The sequence below is a fragment of the Centroberyx gerrardi genome, chromosome 11, assembly GCF_048128805.1.
Source record: "Centroberyx gerrardi isolate f3 chromosome 11, fCenGer3.hap1.cur.20231027, whole genome shotgun sequence".
In the NCBI taxonomy this organism is placed as follows: domain Eukaryota; kingdom Metazoa; phylum Chordata; class Actinopteri; order Beryciformes; family Berycidae; genus Centroberyx; species Centroberyx gerrardi.
The window spans coordinates 6,859,900-6,878,419 of record NC_136007.1 but is presented as its reverse complement, the minus strand read 5'-3'; the positions used below and the strand labels follow the sequence as shown (position 1 = coordinate 6,878,419).

At 43.5% G+C, this 18,520-nt stretch overlaps 1 protein-coding gene across 1 annotated transcript in view; it reads left to right on the top strand.

Annotated features, from left to right (window-relative positions):
* Positions 1-18,520, top strand: part of jade2 (jade family PHD finger 2) — a 193,158-nt gene that overhangs the window by 63,455 nt on the left and 111,183 nt on the right. The window lies entirely within an intron of this gene.

The window sequence follows — 18,520 nt, the reverse complement described above, 5'->3', positions numbered from 1 at the left end:
AAACAAACATGCACACACAAACAGACTCTCAATCTTTTACTCTCTTACTCATTCATACACACATACTACACACACACAAAAACAAGCAGGCCTGGATGCACATGCAGGCGCTGACACGTGCACACACACACATACACACACACGCACACACACACACACAGAGGCAAGCTGGTAGGCAGATGCGTGCAGGCATGCACTTCAACACATATATCCACACACAGAGAGAGATTATTCTGGGCATGCTCAGCTCACTCTCTCTCTCTCTCTCTCTCTCGCTCTCTCTCTTACACACACACACAAAGACACTTTTGCACTACTGTCTCTCTTTTTCTCTCTCCCTTCTGTCTTTCCCTCTCTCCCTCTCTCCCCCCCCCCCCCCCCCCCCTCTCTCTCTCTCTCTCTCTCTCGCCCCAGTAGGGTGTTGTGGCTCTCTAGTATTGCTGCAGCTGCTCCACATATCCATGTGGTTTGTTTGGCGTTCTAGGAACTAATGAAAATGCTCAGACTGACTGGTAATGCTTGTTAGACAGACATGTCATACTGGGAGGCCACACACACACACACACACACACACACACACACACTAATGTATGCATGCATTCTCACAGGCAGACAGACAAAGTATCCAAAAATGTGCGATTCAGTCAAGAGGAAAAGTGTTCTGTATCAGTAAGCATTTTCTACCTGCCTCAAGAAAACCAGATGCAAAGGGAGCTCGCACTCACAAATGGAAGAAAAGAAAACTTTTCAAACTGAGATTTTGTAATGTAAAGTTACCATTATTCTTCTGCGTCCGACCAATAAAAAGATGATGATTGTTAAATAATAATATGGTCAAGGTTTTACACTTCTCCACTTCAGCACATGTCTTTTATTGGTCAGATGCAGAATCCAAATGGTAACTTTGCATTTTAACAGCTTAGTTTGAGACGTTTTATTTTTTCTGTCTTCCATTTATGAGTGTGAGCTCCTCTTGCATTTAGTCTTCACTGGATTTTTGGGCGTTCGCAGTTCGCATCCCCCAGTTTTTGTAAGTCCAGCCAGAACCTCCCAAACAATTCAAGCACTACAGTGGAAATACATCATGGTGTCATGGCAAGTTATAGTGCTGTATATGGTAAATTGTAAATTGTCCAATAAATTCACTCAGTCAGCCCATGTTAAAATAAGATGAGATGAACTTTATTAATCCCTGAGGGGAAATTGGCTCGTGAAAACTCACTAAACTCACTAAGAGCTCACTACTACAACTAACATTACTGCTAACATATACTTAACAAGGCCTACTATGCTAACGCTACATCCTAAACAAAGCATTAAGCCCACTTAAAACGAAGAAGTCCTGCAAAAAAATATGCAAAACCTAAATCAAACAATCTGATATTGTGAAATGACATGACTTCCCTTATGAGGAAACCAGGGAACTTTAAATAAATTGTTTACTAGCTGGCTAAACCTTTCCACCAAAGCAAATTGAATTGTAGAGAAATATGACATTAAAAAAGAAATCTAATGAAAGGACCTAATGAAAATCCTACAGCTTCTAATCAGCTCCTGTCAGAAAAGCAAGCATGACAGGATAAGAATAAAAAGGTCATAAATACTGGAAATAAAAACACAATAAAATAGAAATAAAGACAGAGCTTCTTCATGATCCTAATAGAGTTTCTACATGCTAAAAAGAATTCTCCCTGTTGATAGATGAACAGATTTATAGTTGTTTGCAGTTTACAGATGTCCGCGTTCACACCTCACTAAGTTATATTGATATTAAGCACATAGCAGTCCAGTGTCGTCCTCACTGTTTGCATTAACTAATAGGTTAATATCTCATTAGTGTGTATCTATCACACACACACACACACACACACACACACACACACACACACACACACACACAGCATGGAGCTAACAGATTGAAGAGAGCCTGAAGGCAGAGAGATGGATGAGCAGATTGGGAGAGAAGGAGAAATGGCAGAGATAGATAACGATGGATAGATGGATGAATGGGTGCTTACCTATTATCTTATAGAATAGTGATAGAATGATAAAGTGATATACAATGAGGCTGAGACGGAGTGATGATAGATAAAAAAGGTAGATGGGTAGACGAGAGGAGAAGAGGAATGAGTGTGAGTTTGACTGAGCTGATGGTGTGTGTCGGAGTCTGCTACCGAGGTTTGTTTTTTTTTCTTTTTTTTTAATCCTTTTCTGCCTCATCTGTCGTTCAACGTGTCTCTCTCTGTCTGTTTCTCTCCCTCAGTTTCCTTCTCTTTCGTCACTCCGCTCTGTTCCCAGTTTTGTAGTGATAAATGAAAAGTTGGGTAAACTGTGATTTACAGTCGGTGATCATAACAACCACCAGTATAAACAAAAATAATATTTTCAGAAATGCACTGAACATTCACTTATGTAACATAATATCATAATATTTTCAAAATATAGCCTTATTTTCAGACAAAATAATGTCTTCGGGCTGAAATCACTTCCTGGTTTTACCCGGCTGTACCCATGTGGTCGGGCACAACCAGTGGCGGGAAATTTTGCCGCACAGGAAGTGATGTGTTTTCAGTATTAAGTTAAGAAGGAAAAGATTTACGATGCCATCTGCGGGCCATTTTGGCTCGTACTAAGTGGAGAGTGGCGAGCCTGACGCAGCTCCGCCTCAAAGCGATAAAATGCACAGTAAAACAAGAATAAATATGTTGGTGCTGCCTTTACTCAGTCTTCTCATTTACCATAAATCAGCGGTACACAAATTAAAAAATGGCGCAAAGTTACCAGGCTTGAAGACATTTTCCTTCGTTTCTTCGACTGTTTCTGTAAATCGTCACTAATGGGGTGGGAAAGGATTTATGGGAATTGGAAGCAAAAACCACTGAACAGTTACAACTTGTGGCCACAGGTGACGCCAAACTGCAAAACCCAATGTTTTTTTTTCCCTTAAAAGCACCATTCCTCTCCAGCTCTCTTCCATTTCTGTCTTGTTTCTTTCTCTCTATCTCTTTCTTTCTCTCTCCCAGTTTTTCTGTTTCTATTTCTGCTTTTGCTTTTCTTCTCATTGAGCTGTCCTCTACTCTCTCTTCTGTTTCTTTTTCTCCTTTTCTCGCTCTCTTCTCTCTTCATCTCCACATCTCTCTCTCTCTCTCTCTCTCTCTCTCTGTCTGTCTCTCTTCCCTCTATCTTCTCCTCCCTCCCCCTCTTCCCTTCGCTCTAGTCGAGCCGGAGGCGCAGACACATTTTTCTTTTTCTATTTTTTTTATGAATAATGACATCATCTTCCAAAAATTGTTGGAGAGGAAAAGGGCTGCGGGCCCCGTCTGGCTTCGACGGCACTCCTTTTATACCTCTCTCTCTCCTCTTTCTCTCTCTCTCTCTCTCTGTCTCTCTCTCTTTCTCTCTCTTTGGCTGCTACGGCGTGATTTTCGGTAAAACTGTTGTGGCGGATGGCGAAGAGGTCGTCGTGGTTTGATGTTGTGTGTTTTTATTTTTTTGTGTCTCTCTCCTTGCCAAAATACTGCAGAGGAGACGCAGGGAGAAGAGGAAGAGACTCTTTTCTCTGTCCCTCTCTCTCTCTCTCTCTCTGACTTTCCCCCCGTCTCGCCATCTCCCCTCCCTCCTCTCTCTTTTATTACTCACTCCTCCCCTTCTCTCTTTCCTCTCTATCTCTCTCTCTTCCTCTCTCCATCTCTCTGCCTGCCTCTTTCTGGCTTTCTCTACCCTCTGTCTCTCTCTCCCTCTCTCTCCCTCTCTCTCTCTCTCTCTCTCTCGCTCTCCATGGTTTCGCCGGGGCCGAGTGGAAGTAATTAGCCGTTGCGTAACACTGGGTTTGTGCAGACAGTGAATGGGGCTTTGGCAGCGAGTCGTCAGCCTCGGTCCCCCATGACAACGGCGAGCCGGGGAGGGAAATAATTACATACATACATGAGAAGATCTCGCCCCTTTGCGCGAAATGAAAGAGATGAGATAGTGGTTATTTTATTTATTGCTTCACTTTTTCCCCCTTGGATTGGTGGCCGAGTTGGTGAGCGCGAACCCGTCGTTTGTGGTTTGGCTGAGCGTGTTGCCTTCCTGAGCGGCGTGTAGAGCGGCGGCCGCGGGGAAACTCATACGAAGAGGTTCCTTACCCACATGGGATATCTACCATTTGGAAAAACAAGATGCCTACCACACAAAATGATTCATAGTGCAGATTTGAAACAAATCACCACAAGCCCTCGTTTGGCAAAATGACTTGATTTACGATATTTTAAAGATATTGAGTGATGAAGTTCAGGTGAATACGTTTTTCTTCCAAACTGCATCTTTGAATAGAAGTCTTGAGATGTAAAGCAGTGGCAGGGCGAGGGCAGCGTCACATGTACAGGGCAGGTAAATAAAGCGGTCCACTTCAGTTCCCAGTGGTTAGCAGTCCGGCTGCATCTGCAACATCTGCAGGTCAATATTTCCCGGAAGCGGTGATCATATGCAAAGCTTAGGCTCGCCAAGCTCGGATCCTATGTAAAGCCTTAGGCTAAGATACTGGGAGAGGGAGACATGATATGTAAAGCTTCAGCTCTGTCCACAGGGGATCAGTGTTACAGGACAGTGTGGGCAGTGACATTTTTTTTTTTTACCTTACACGTCAGTCAGTCATTTCTATGGCTGATTGGAACTGGATAAATCTAGTACAATATTATTCTCCGAAATTACTGAGGAGACTTTTCATTTGCAACACAGGTAACATGTTGGCTAATAAGCAAATATATATATTGGCACATAAAGTATTGGAAATTAGTAGGGATGGGACGATATATCAAAATTCAGGATATCACAATTTAAAAATGTGACAGAACGTATCGTGGGGCAGAAAAATGAATCGCGATGTTGGCTGCAATTTATTCTGCTGTAGTAATCACAAATGAGACAGCTTGGCTATCACAATTTCACAAGCTCTCCATCCAAATGATATTATTTACACTTTGTAATGACATTTTTAAATTGTTGTTTACATGCTAGGAAACCATCACTAGAAAGATTTGTGGCTCAGAAATAACATAATTCTGCACAGTCACAGTTTGTTGTCATTGGACTTTTATTTATTACATTGCATCATGGTCGTATCGAATCGTATCATGAGAAAAGCAGATTGTCCCGTCACTACAATTAGACTGTCGTTCTAGAGGTTACTAGAATTGAGAGAGGATCTAGAAACAATAAGATGTTATGGCAATAAAGAACTATGTTTGTAATTGCAGCGGATTCTTCGTACAGGAAAAGATATCTGTAATTTCCCTCAAATTCCTGTTTGTAGCCTGGATGGAAAACATCATGATCCACACTTCCACTTGTATGCGTATTTCAGCCAGTCAAACAAACAAGGCTATCAAGAAATAAACCGAGAAAACCCGCCACTGGACGAGAGAGGAGACGCTGCACTTTACAGCCGTATGGAGCCAAGCTCATTTCCAGCACCAGTTATATAATACAGTTGGAAACAATCGAAACACAGGAGCAGACCCGATCCAAAGTCCATTTGAGCTATTAGCCTGCAGTGTTATGACTGTTATGAGTCTGCCAGCTGCCAAAAACAAAACACATGGCATTACAGAGATGCTGAGAAACAGTAGGTGATTAGCTCTGGATTTCTTTTTTTTACTTTTCAGACTTGTAAGAATTGATAGACATGGCAGATTCACACTGGATTGTAATTGTAATTGCCCTGGACCTCCTCCAGTAAAACTAATTCAGCTGGAATAGAGAAGGGAAGGTTCATATGTAAAGCGTTCAGTTTGGGTTCAGCCACAGAGAGGAAGCGCTGTCCAGCTGCATTTGAATAGACGCATTCCCATGGAGAATCATACAATATGTAAAACCCAGGTTATGTTGCTGATCAAACTGGGTGTTTCTGTTTACTTATACAAGCACGTCTAATGAGACACACACACCCAAGGACCACACACACTCTCTGTCCCTCTCTCTCTGTCTGTCTCGCCCTCTCTCTCTCTCTCTGTCACACACACAAACACACACACACCCTTACACTGGGTGAGTCAGGCAGTGTAGCAGTGGGTCACAAGGCTAATCGGCTACTAATAACCCAGTGACAGACACACACACACACACACACACACACACACACACACACACACACACACAGATAATGGATTGCAGAGAGCCTGAGGGCAGTAAGATGGATGGACAGATGGGGAGATGGAGAGAAAGAGAAATGGCTGGGTAGTGGAGATGGAGGACAGTCGACAAGACATAAGGGGAGATGAAGATACGAAGATCATACTTAAAGCTGAAAGGCATACAGTACCTTGACATTTTGAATTTTTGCCGGTTATATTTCCTCGCCAGCGGCACTTGTCACATTGCGAGTGCCATAAAGTTTCTTGAAAAATAGCTTAGGGTTCTTCATTGAAATCACGGGACACCGCTAGCCACAAGTTAGTTAGTGTGGCTTCAGTGAGGAATGCTAACAAGGCTAACAAGGTATTTTTACAAGATTCCCACCATGGCTCTGATATAAGATGTGTTATGACTTTCCATAACTAAATTGGAGCACTTCCATAACCTAAAAATGGTATTCCTTCCTTTTTTTTTAATGGTGTTTTTCAATCTCAGAAATGTTCTAAAGGGGTAAACAGTCTGGTTTCCACTACAGCTGGTCCGCCGTGGAGAAGAACAGCTGAAAACCACCATCTAATGCAATGAAAGTGTGAAACAAGTTGGAAAATGCATTCGGGCATATTCCAGTAAAGTGACCCATTTGTAAAATTCCCAGATATTCCCTGACTTCGCTAGAAAATTTATGAAATTCCCTGACTTTCCCTGTATGGAATACACCTTTTTAAAATGATAAATCAGGCATTTGATGACCAGTAGGATCCCTGTTTATAGGGTCAAGTGCCTGGTGAAGAAAAACGACCAGCTTAAAGTCATGATTGAATCATCAATACAAGTATATCGGTGATCAACATATAACAACATCAATACAGATAAAAGAGGAAAGGAAGGAGGAAGAGAGTGAGGGTTAGAGGACTGAGAAGCCCCTTGGGGAATTTAACTGCCCAGCTGCAACCTTGTCCACCAGCCGCAGCAGTTAGTCAGTGTTTGTGTGTGTGTGTGTGTGTGTGTGTGTGTGTGTGCGGTAAGTTGCTGTGTGTGTGTGGGCGCTCATGCTGTCACGCTTCCTAGTTAATGAGCATGAATGCATAGATTCATATTTGTGTGTCTAAGTGTGTGTGCGTTCATGCTAAAGTTCCTGAACCTTTACTGTATGTACACACACGTTCATGTGAGTGTGTGTGGACATGCATGCGTGTAGTGTGTGTGTGTGTGTGTGTGTGTGTGTGTGTGTAGGATGTCCACAATAACATCTGGAAATTCCCCCAGACACCCTGCACTTTCCAAAACAGCTCTTTATCAGATAATAAGATGACTAAGAGCAGTATCATCAGCCTCATCACGTACAGGGTCAGCGGGTGCACAAGGACTAATCACTTCCACACACACAAACAGCTCTCAAGTTAACTGGTAGACCATTGTGCTGAGGCTCTCGATGTGTATCTGTGCGCCGTAATCTAGTAAGCTGGATGAATGACTGACTAACAGGCTGGCTGGTTTGCTGGCTGGTTGACAGACTGCACACAAGACCCAGAATTAACACACTGTGCTGTAACTGTGTAGTAAACCTTACATCTGCCTCAGTAGCAGCCTGTTGCACTGGGCACCTTTCTGACAAATCTGTCTGGATGGATGGATGGATGGATGATTTACTGACTGGCTGGATTCTTGACAGACTGGTTTACTTACTGACTGCTTACTTACTGGATGACTTACTGGATTCATTGATTAACTACTGACTGACTGGAACACAATTGGATGGATGATTGGATGGATGGAAGACTTCCTGATTGACTGACTGGATGGATGGATGATTTACTGACTGGCTGATGGAATATACCATAATTTCATGGCAGACATTTTGAACTGATGTCACACTTCGGGTAGGAAACCATATCTGGAAGAGCAAGCACAGCGCAGCTTAATCCTAGTGTTGTGTATGTGTACCAAAATGCACATCATACAAGCATCAAGAATTGGACAAACATTTATCAATTCACAGATTCCCCACCGAAAAACATATTAAAAACAAATGGATCTCAAGAATCCAGAGGGATATAGCCTAAGTTCGCATTTTAAGGTGTTATATTTTGCCCACTATATCTAGCAACCGGAATTTAGCCTCGATAGCTAGCTAGTTGCTAACTAGCTAGTAAGCTAGTTCACGTCCCTGCTAAATTCAAGCAGTTGCTGTAGTTGTTGTCCCTGAGAACTGCTAGCTAATTCGATAACTGTTAGGCCTATCTGAGGTCCTCTCTTATGTGAGTGGGTTAGTAAGTAACGCTAAATAATGGTAGTTTATATATACTGTATGTACATTTTGACAAAGTTAAAAATGGCCACGGTGGGATTGAGATCAGTGGATGGCTGACTTGCTGACTGCATCCCTAGATGACTTACTGACTCGCTGACTGACTGATGGGAAGACACACTGACATGATGACTTACAAACTGGATTCTTTGATGACTTGATGAGCTGCCGCACTGGATGAATTGCTAAATGAATGGATAGATGACTTACTTAACTGGCTGTTGACTGGATGGACAGATGGATTGATGACTTTCTCCATAAATAGATTGGATGGATGACTTACTGACTGGTTGACTGACAGTCACTCACTACAACAAAAGACTTCAACGCCTCCATCGACACATCACCAGATTGCTGTGCTGGGTCGCCGGGTGCATTTCCCACCACAGCTAGCCCGCCGGCCGTTTTGGTTACTTTCTGGCTGACTTGGTGGGTGAACATTAGAACTATATTTCTTAAAACTGTTGGGTGAAGAGCCAAAACGGGCCCTGCGCCTATTTTCTGGTGGGTCCCCACATGACAAAACTAATAACATGTTATCAGGAGAAATAGGTTTTGATCTGTATTCCGAGGGGAGGGGCTTAATGAAGTTCTCATTGAGGCTGGAAGGGAACAGTAAGAACCCGACATAATAACACATTCTCATTTCTGGAGCGGTTCGCCGGGTCGCTGGGTGCATCTTTCACCACACTTAATGGAGACGACTTTCCCGGCCGGGTGCCTGACCACGATGCCTGGTTTGATTGACGCATTGACTGACTGACTGACTGACTGACTAATTGGCTGAATGCCTGGCTGGGTCACTGGCCGATTGATTGGCTTTGACTACCTGGTTGATAGATTGGCTTGTGACAGTGACTAAATAACTGGCCGATTGACTGCCTGCCCGCTAGACTAAACAAACGAATGAATGAAAATAAAAGCTCTGTGTCGTCTTTGCTGTTATACAACCAAAATCCTCTGTTTCCTCACCACTTGACTATTTGACTGGGCCAGTGGGTCCGTCGTTTACCACATTTCAGGCTCGCTGCCTGACTGCCTGACCGACCGCAGTGACTGACTGACTGACTGACTGACTGACTGATTGACTGACTGGCCATGGTGAGACTGCCTGGGTGGCTTGCCTGTCAGCTGCCTGACTGACTGACTGGCTTTTGGACTGACTGACTGACTGACTGATTGGATGAGTAAATGGATGAACGAAAGAAGAAGTGTAGTATTATCCCATGTATAAACAAAATGATCTGCCCTCTCATCACTAAAGTATTTGACTGGGTCAGTGGGTGCATCATTAACCACATTACAGGCAAGCTGCCTGGTTTGCTAACTGACCGCAATGACTGACTGTCTGACGAACTGAATGAACGGATGAAAATAAGAACTTCTTGGCCAGTATCCATCCAAAAAGTGCTAGGACTGCTTGAGTGGGGTAATAGGTCCATCTTTAACCACATTTTAGGCTAGCTGCCTGACTGGCCGGCTGGCTTGCTGACTGGCTGGCTGACCTCGCTGAATGACAGAGAAGTAGGAACTGGCAGGCTGATTGAGTGACTGGTTGCCTGCCCGGCTGGCAGGCTGGCTCCGTGACCACAGTGGCTGAGTGCTGGCCAGAACCGAGCCGGTTTTCTGGTTCCAGCGGGTGAGTCAGATTCCAGCTAAACCCATTCACCTCCGCAGGGCAACGACTGGCTGCAGGCTGCGGAAAAGAACCTGGGAAATTTAAATATTTCACTCCAAACAATAGTTGTTAACCTGCTGAGGTGTGTGTGTGTGTGTGTGTGTGTGTGTGTGTAGGGTGAGTTGGCAAACCAGTCAGCCAAAGCCTAAATTTACTGGCATATGGCTGCTGCTTATTCCCCAGCCAGAGGTTCAGTTGGCAGTTTATGATTTATTTAACCTTTATTTAACCAGGTAAGTGCTGTTGAGATTTTAAAAAAGAAATTGTCTTTTCATTGGAGTCTCGGCCAAGAAGGCAGTCGGTAGCTAAAGCTGGTGAAAGGAAGGGAAAGAAGGGAAAACACTGTATTGTAGACAAATAAATGCAGTTTTCTTAAATTATGTTGGGAGAAGAACGGTTCTGTCAAATACCAGAATACCACACTCATCTGTGTGTGTGTGTGTGTGTGTGTGTGTGTGTGTACATATGTTGAGGGTGCTTGCATAATGTGGGCACTTGTGTATGTGTGTGTGTGTGTGTGTGTGTGTGTGTAGAAGCAATTCCCCATAGCAGAGCATGTTTGGTGTTTGTGTGGCATTTGGTGTTTACTGCAGGCTGCCCCCGGGCTGAGTGTGGGTTGATTTTGTGTGTGTGTGTGTGTGTGTGAGCATGTGTCTATGTTGGTATGTGTCATGTGTCATGTGAGTAAACCCAAGAGCCATGTGTGGGTGTGTGGATTGTGTGTCTAGGCGCCCGCAATTGTGCATGTACAATAAGTGTACGTGTGTGTGTGTGTGTGTGTCTGTGTGTGTGTGTGTGTGACGTGCATGTATGAGTTATCCCTTGGGTATTTTCTTGTAAACAGCTCTATATTTCACATGGGAATATCATCCACCTCTTCTCTCTCGCTCTCTTTCACTCTCTCGTTCACACACACACACGCACACGCACACACACACACACACACACATACTGAACCCACTTCACAGCAACAGGCTGGATGACTCCCCTAACCCTCTTATCTGTCTTCTTCCCTCTCCTCCCTCTTCTTGCTTCCTCTTTTCAAGGTCCAGTTGGCCTCCCTTCTCCTCTTTTCTCCTCTTTTCTACTCTCCTTTCCCATCCTCTTCTCCTCTTCCTCCTCTTCCTCCTCTCCCCTCCCCCATCCATCCATATATCCAGGTCTAGTGGTTATGCTGTGGGATGGCAGATCAAAGCCCTTTGCCTTCTGCACTGTGGGCTCAGCAACATCTGGACCACACCAACCGCCCCATACCAATCTACCATCTGCCTGCTTCACTTGACTGGTGTGTGTGTGTGTGTGTGTGTGTGTGTGTGTGTGTGGTGTGAGAAACAGAGAGAGTCACACACACACAGGAGTAGCGAGAAAGGGAGGTGAAAAAGATTGTGAAACTCCCTGTCTCTCTCTCTCTCCCTCTGATCTCCCATTGTCAGCTTGTGAACGCGTGTGTGCGTGTGTGTGTGTGTGTGTGTGTGTGCTCAAATTGACTATTCCCCCTCACAGTTGATGTGTCAAGCTGCAACTGTCACTTTTCGCACCCTCTCTCTGTCTTTGTCTTCATCTCTTTTTCCTCACTCTGCCTCCCTCTCTCTTTCTTTCTCCTGTCCATATTTTACATGAGACTTCATTAAAAACCGCTTTTCTCTTGCCCTGCCTCCACAGGGAGGTCAGAGGTCAGGGTCAGATACAGAGCAGCGACTCTGAAGCTGGTAGGGATTTAGTGTTTTACCCAAGGACACTTCAGCAGGGGGGATTCTCACCTCCATGGGGGTTTGAACCTGGCTGCTCTAGCTGAATGGCAGTTTCTCTAACTACTTCCCTTATTTGTGCCTCTCTCTCTAAGCCCCCGACCCCCCCTCTCCCTCCACCAGTCCTCTAAACCCGGTTGCCAAGGAGAGGCCATTGACTTTAATGGCCACATAAGGGAGGCCAGCGCGCCCCGGCCGGCCACTTAAGCTCGGCCGCCTTCAGGAGAGTAAACACTGTTTACTGCTGCTTTGTCTCCCAGCGGAGCCCCGAGGCCCACAGAACAATCACACCAGGGATTCAGATGGATGGATGAATGGATGGAGAGATGGGTAGATAAACAGATAGATGGATAGATGCAGATGGATAGACACATAAGATGATTTCTTCCTCTGTTTTGAACAGTAAGAAAAAGTGCATCTAATGATGTGACTTTCCGGGCGCTTGCCATCTTTCTAAGTGGTGTGAACTTTACTAGAGGAAATGACCTGCACAGCAATCTGCGTTTTGTCAGAGAAAGAGCGATCTGATTTCTCTGTGGACACTGGAGACACGGTGTAATGGAAGGCTTATAAATGTATTCTGGTTAAATATTATCCAGGTGCAATGCCAGGGTTTTTTTCCTACATAGGGGCATTTTTGATGGGAAGCCTTTTCCTTTGGCACCAAAGTGAAAAATGAGGAACTGAAAAACAAACACTTGACTTCTGGCACAGTGCATCCACCTGACCAGCAGAGGGCGTTAATAGCAGAATGCGGTAATTCGCCAAGCTGAAGAAGTTGCAGCAGACGTCTCCTCATCCGTTTCGTAGGTGGGACTTCCTACTGTTCTCCTTGTTTGGATAAAAACAGCAGCTGTTACCAACTTGGCAACTTTGTCGTTAGATTTACGACTCTTCGGACCACAGCTTTAGTTCTCAAAAGCAGCTAGCAACAAATATAGCTACTGTTTTGAACTATGAGGAAAAATCTTAAAAGATTTTGGCAACAACTTCAGGATGTCTGTAGGTACTGAAAAAGTCTTAAAATATCTTGAATTTGATTACCTAAATTCAAAGCCTTGAAAGTCTGTGAACACTGTTAAATACAGCCTTTATTAAGTCTTCAATTCAGTTTAAAATCTTTTGGTTTCTTGTTGCGCTGTTTTTCTAGTGTGAAAGCTGCCCTTATATGCAGACCTGTACTCTGATCGGACTCATTTTCATGTTCATTTTATGTTTTCTAACTGGCTTTAAAAAGGTCTTGTCATGTCTTGGATTCACCTCGATGAAACTGACACCCTGGAATTGGCACAACTGATGTCACTAATACACAGATTAGCATATGATGTCATCTGTCCCTCATGACCCATTTTAAACCAGAAAAAAGCCTGAAACAGTTCACTGATGAGGACAAACTGCATTCTCACCCCGCCTTTCTCTCTCTTTTTTTCGTCCTTCCTCTCTCTCTCTCTCTCTCTCTCTCTCTACTGTCTTAAAGTGGCCGCTGTGTTGTTAAAGATGACCTTCTTCTCACTGGCCTCTCCCTCTCTCTCTTCACTGGGATTAGGTTGGACGGAGTGAGGGAGGGAGGTAAAGAGAGAGAGAGAGAGAGAGTCAGACTGGGAAGGAGGGGAAGGAAAAGAAGGAGAGAGGGAGAGATGAAAGGATGGAGGTGGAGAAAGCGAGTAAAAGAGGACAGTTAAGAGAGAGAGAGGGGGGCTGAAGGGGAAGAAAGAATGAATTTAACCAGAGAAGGAGGGATAGATAGAGAGAGAGAGAGAGAGAGATGGAGGAAGGAGGCACTGGGGGAATGAGTAAACAAACAGATAGATGAGGCGGATGAGTGGAGCGCTACAATGACTGGAGATCTGCTGGGAATGAGAGAGAGAAAGAAAAAAAAGAGAGATGAAGGACACACAACAGGGCTTTGCGTTTGTTTTTAACAAATAACAGTAGTACCCTCAACCTCTCCTTAGCTCCTCTCTCCTCTTCTTTTTATTCTCTTCTCTCCTCTTCTCTTCTCTCCTCTTCTTTTCTCTTCTCTTCTCTCCTCTCTTCTCTCCTCTCCTCTCCTCTCTTCTCTTCTCCTCTTTTTTTCTCTCCTCTCCTCTCTTCTCCTCCTCTTCTTCTTTTCTCTCCTCTCCTCTCCTCTCCTCTCTCCACAGTCTATCCTCTTGTGTACATTGTTTTAAGCAAAGCTTTCAGGCAGTGAATTAAAGCAAGTGGGAAGGCAGCGTACCTCAGAGGAACGGACTTGAAGCAGTCTGTGCTGCTGGAGTAAAGGGGAAACGAGTTGAAACAAAACTCATCAGGAAGACAGAGCTCTCTACAGCGGTGCAGTTGAGGATAATTTGTTAGGCTGAGGAAATATCAATCATACTCAACTGAGGAAAATATAGGGAGTTACAATATTGACCACTGCAATGAGACAATCCGTCATTTTTTCCCCAAACTGAGCAGTTCAGAGGAGTGGCACCTCATTTTCATCTGTTTTTGGGAGCGTTGTGAAAAAGATATTCAGAAAAAGCCAATCATTTCACAATCTCAGCATTCGACAAAAAATGCGTTAAGATTTTTGCAGTGAAGTTTGTGCAGCCGTAATAATTTAAGAGTATATATGTCTCTCTGTCAGTATTATATGCAGTCTTTATGAGATACGATTTCCCTAAAGTCATGAAACATCCAAGGCGTAACGTTTGCAACAAAGACTCCTTGCATCCAGGGCAGGAAGGAAACTGTTAAGGAAAAAGTTAACAGCGGCTGCTACACTCCAACTTTCACCTGACACTTTAACTGTTTTACCAGCCAACTGCGTTTTTAGAATAGAGTATGAACTCCGGACGATGGTGGGTTACCTGCCAAAGTGGCTGGTAGGGTAAACAAAACAGAGATTTAGCTGCACTTCTGGCACTTTTTTTTTTTTTTTCGTTCTCATGGTTTCCAATAAGAAGGTTGTGTTGCTCTTTGTTTGCGGCGGTGCTGAGAGCGGAGCATGTTTTCAGCAGGCGCTGTTGTCTGGAGGGCTGCTGGTGGTGGAGGCTGTTTTTGAAGTGCTGGTGGGCTTACTGGAAGTGTGTCAGACAGGAGAGGAATGCAGGAAGAGGGTGGGAGGGTGTGTGTGTGTGTGTGTGTGACACATGGAGCTGCGGCTGGGGTAGCCCTCACTCTTGATGTGCGCATGTGCAGATGTGTGTGTGTGTGTGTGTGTGTGTGTGCTCAAGGCTTCACTGCTTCAACTCCTCTCCCCTTAACTCCGTCTCCCAGGCCCATAGCAGGGGTTTCCCAGAGAGGTTTAGGTAATAAAGTTAACATTGGGTTGGGTTTACCGCCTAGATAGAGTGATCTTTTCAGGAATTAGGAAAAAATTGATGTTCTGAAAAAAAAACTGTGCATTTTGGAACCGTCCATTGGGTTACAAACCGGTTTCTAGGGTCATGGAACCTGCTCAGACTATGAAAGACCATGTTAAAGTGATAATCTGCGATATTTTCATATAAATAAATGCCTGTTTTGCTACTCTCTATCACCAATTGACATATCACAGTAATGATTCAACCTATATCCAGTTGATGAAAGCTTTTCCATTTGCTGTTCTAAACACTCTGTGTCTGGTAGCTTTTCCTTGGGGAAAAAATCCTCTGCCGCACTGGAAGCGATGCGTTTTAAATTCCCAACGTGTTTGGAATAAACAGAAGAAGAACTGGGTAGTTAGCATGAGCAGCGATAGCCACCATGGCTGAAGAGACAAAGAAAAGAGCGCCACCTACAGAAACTCAAACTGCATCAACAGAAAATCCAAGCTCCGCCCACTCTGTTTGATTGACAGGTGATCTCTGGGAAGTGCAGTGCAGAAACACCACAGCAATGTTAACAAAGCAAAAAAACGACCCACAAGAATCTTACGGATTTCCCCTTGAACATTCAAGTCAAAACATGGAGCATGAATAAAAATTAGAGTTAAAATTTTTTCACATGAGAACATTAATTATATGAATAAAACAAAAAAATGATCATCTTTACTGTCCCACCAGAGGAGGAAGAGGAGAAGACAGACGACAGATCACAAACGCAACACAACAACTGATATCAATCCTGTTAAAAACGCGCTGTGTAAACATCCCGGATTCCCCCGGGCCTGTAAAAACGACGACATGCCGAGTGATGTATTAATATTCATTGAAGTAAAAAGCAGGTAAACTCTGTGTTGAGTCGTCGTCCCCCGCGGTTCAGAGTTGGATCAGCTGCAGCCTGCCTGCCTTCAAATCTGACGCATCGCAGAACAAGAATCACAACAGTAGATGACATGAAAAGAATAAAAACTGATACAAATTATTAACAGACTGTTCCTCCTCATTCCTCAGTCTGGTGGTGTTGAAACGTTTTCTCTCGGGACCCATACTTTCAAAAGAATTGTTCTTGGGATCCAAGCCTATTAGTGGCCTCTTAGGCAAAGCTGTCTATAAGAAATGACTTTCCTTTCAGCCGATACGTCTCTTCTCCTCCCCCAAGCCTCGCAGTCAGTATGTTGAAGCAAACCTACCAAGCTGCTATAAGCGGTTTATAGCATTTTCTGAAACCCTCCTTACTTAATAATACCACAATACAGCCAGTTGCTTCATACGCTGTTAAAATTAATCGGTTAAAAATCCTTCAATTTCTCTGGGACTGGGGTGGAAAGAGTACCAACATATCCTGCTCAAATAGAAGTACTGTTACTGTGCTGAAATTATACTTAAGTAGCAGTGAAATTTCTGGTGTAAAAATCTATTTAAGTGAAAGCAAAATGTACTCAGAGTAAGAGTTACTGAGTTACTTAAAAATAAAAACTGACATATCTTTCCTGTGCAATGTGAAAAAGATGAGGGGACAGAGAGTTCTAAGTAGTTTCTATTAAATGAAAAATAAATAAATAAAATGCATGTGTAAGCAGGTCATTTGGAGCATGAATCTCTTCTCTTGCATTGTTGCTTTTTATAGACTATATGTATTTCCTAAAAATGATTGTGAAATTCATGTCATTATTCAATCTGTGATCAAGAAAAACATTAAAATGCCCACCTCTGTTATTCAATAATGATACTATATTTAGCTAGTAGCTACTTAGGCTAGTGAACTAGCTAGACAACAACCTGGCAGATACAAACCAATAACACTGTAGCTCAGTGAGCTTTTTGGCTAATGTTAACTAATACTATAATGGATAAATCTGAGCATTTATGCTGATTCACGTCATTACAGTACAAAAAAAACAAAAAAAGTCAGTATAAGTACGCAAAGAAGCTGCTCAGTTACAGTTACTAGAGTAAATGTATTTGCTTAGGAATAATTACAGGAGAGTTTTTAACCTTCCTGTCACCCAGCATTTGGACCTGAGCCAGACTTGGAGTGGAAACCTCGTCGTATTTCATAGTGTTGGTGATTCATCATGGAACGGAAACATACTGGAATCAATATTTCAATAAAACCATAACTCTGTCCGTGTTGATGTTGGGACAGGTGTGAAAACTCCCTTGACAGCCACGGGTTGTTGTGAAAAAAGCCGAATTTCCTCTTGGCCGGTCGGAGCGCACGGTCGGAAATGCCTGTTTTATAAAGCAAAGTATCGCACGCTGGGACCGGCTAAATGTTTTGGATGGTCTCTTTCTTTCTTTGGGTGATTTCTACTTCGCCGTCCCTCCCCCAACCTCCAAACCTCCAGCCATCCGCATCCTAGATTTTTACTGCGAACTCCATCAACCCCCCTCCTGTGCTCTAACCACAGGCCAGGTGTGTGTGTGTGTGTGTGTGTAGTACTCCAGCTGCAGAGGAAGAAGGTGAGGTAGAAAACAGAAAACTGTAACCAGCCAGCCAGTCACACATCTGGCTCCGACTCCACTGTGGTCTATTTTGTCATTAACAGGGGGAAAAAGGTTAATGTAGTAAACTAAAACTAAGTAAGCAGCACTAAAATTAAGACTTTAACAAGCCGGAATGTTGTAGTTTTACCGATTTCTGTTATTTTGATTTGTTAATTATGATTGTTGCCAATAATTGTCTCACCAGTTGTAGGTAAATTTGATTTGATTTATTTTCTTAGCACCTCTTTTAACATGATCTTAATGTAATGTTGGTGTTTTAGGAGTTTCTCTCCTGTTGCACTTAGTTGCTCCAGATTACAGCATCAGCTAAATGCCTGAAACGTAAGTGTAACCTAACTAATTTAACACTCTCAGAAACACTTACTGACAGTTCAAGTTAAATGAATGACACGGTTTTATAGAAACTTGGCAAAATGTCACAAAAACAAAGACGTTTTTTTCCTCTTGCCAGGCATCGCGTTCTCAGTGCAGCCTGTGTACACTCACTCAGCTTATAAAAAATGACGGGTTGTAAGTACCTTGAACCTGTAAACGCCTCCATGCTCTCCTAGCCGAAATCTTTAATGTGTTTCGTTGCCTTATTACATTTTTGGTCATGGTTCCAGGAATGTGAAGCATATCCAGAAACTGTAGCTCAGACAGAGGACCGACTGTGTCAGCCAAGAAGTTAAATTACCTCTAAATTCAACAATCGAAAAACCTCTGTATTATTATCCTACTATAGAATGAGGAAAACTCTGTCCGTCCGTCCGTCTGTCCGTCCGCATCCATTTTGCTCCTCAACGGGTTGGCCAATCAATCTCAAACTGCACATGGGCATTGAGCATTGGCATAG